This window comes from Arachis duranensis, chromosome 3 (genome assembly GCF_000817695.3).
Source record: "Arachis duranensis cultivar V14167 chromosome 3, aradu.V14167.gnm2.J7QH, whole genome shotgun sequence".
Taxonomy (NCBI): domain Eukaryota; kingdom Viridiplantae; phylum Streptophyta; class Magnoliopsida; order Fabales; family Fabaceae; genus Arachis; species Arachis duranensis.
This window is the reverse complement of record NC_029774.3, coordinates 7,437,484-7,438,770: the sequence shown is the minus strand read 5'-3', so window position 1 is coordinate 7,438,770 and position 1,287 is coordinate 7,437,484.

Here is a 1,287-nt window from a genome sequence, read left to right as displayed (position 1 = left end):
GGATGTTTCTAATTAGGCCATTTATAACGTACAGATGTAGAGATAAAGATATTCTCATTGATTAAGTAGTATGTTAACACCTAGTATTGGATTAGTTGGGAAGAAGCAACTTCACAGAGGTTGGCAGAGCTTGTTGCGGAATGTGTCAAGGCTGGCTTGGGATGGAGCCGGAGCTTAATTGACGTGATCAATCTCCAAATCTGTAGTTTTACTTGTTGGACTCTATTTTTTGTGGATGTGCCTTACTGTGCTGCTTAATGAATTTATGATACACAAATGTGGGTATGTTAATGGATTTGACTATATCTGTTGTCTAAGTATTAACTGAATTGAAAATTTGGTATAAGTAGAAGCATATTTAGTCCAAACCCGTAGGGAACAAAAATGGAAAGAAAAGAAGGATATTTAGTAAATTTTTGGTGCATAGTAATCTTCTGCTAATATTTAAAAAATGCATTGGATATTGGATTTTTTTTCAAACATTCGTCCTAAGTATTTAAAACAAAATTGAATGACGCCTTAATTTTGGAATTTTGAAATTCTAACATAAAATCTTAAATAGTGTCAAAAAATTATTCCAAAAGATAATGAGATTTTTTATCCAAAAAAAATCTTTTCAATATTTTATTTTTATTTCCATGAGACTAATTAATTTTTTTGTTAATATTTTTTATTTTGATTAATGTAACATGTTTATATAACATATTAAACTGTTGATTTTTTTTGTTAAATATCAATCAGAATCGATAGATTTTTTTTGTTAAGAACTTTGTTGTATTTTGGAATAATTATTAGGAGTCGTTAAAATTTTTCTCTACTTTTGTTATTTTTTCATATATATTGACTAAATTACTGCATAAAAATTAAAAAATATTAGTAATTTTTAAATTTTTTATTTATAAAAATTAAATGGAGAATATAATATTTTAATCTTTTTACTGTTGCTTAAAAAAATTCTTAAGATATGATAGTATTAGAATTATATTAAATTTTAGGTATATTCAATTTAAATTAACTATCATAATTCACATAAATTTATTATTATTAGAAGAAGTGAATTATTAATAATTTTTTGCTACAAAATAGTCCAAAAAGTTTCAATTTATTTTAAAATTGTCTTTTTTACCAAAATTTTAATTTTTATTCTAAAAATACCACTAAGTAAGAAAAAAAACATTAAATAAGGAGAGTTGGTTCAGAAGAGGGGGAAGGGAAAGTGGGGAACGAAAGGGGAAGGGCCGCCGCTGCTCCTCTCCCTTTCACGCTAACCCTAGAGCAACTGCGACC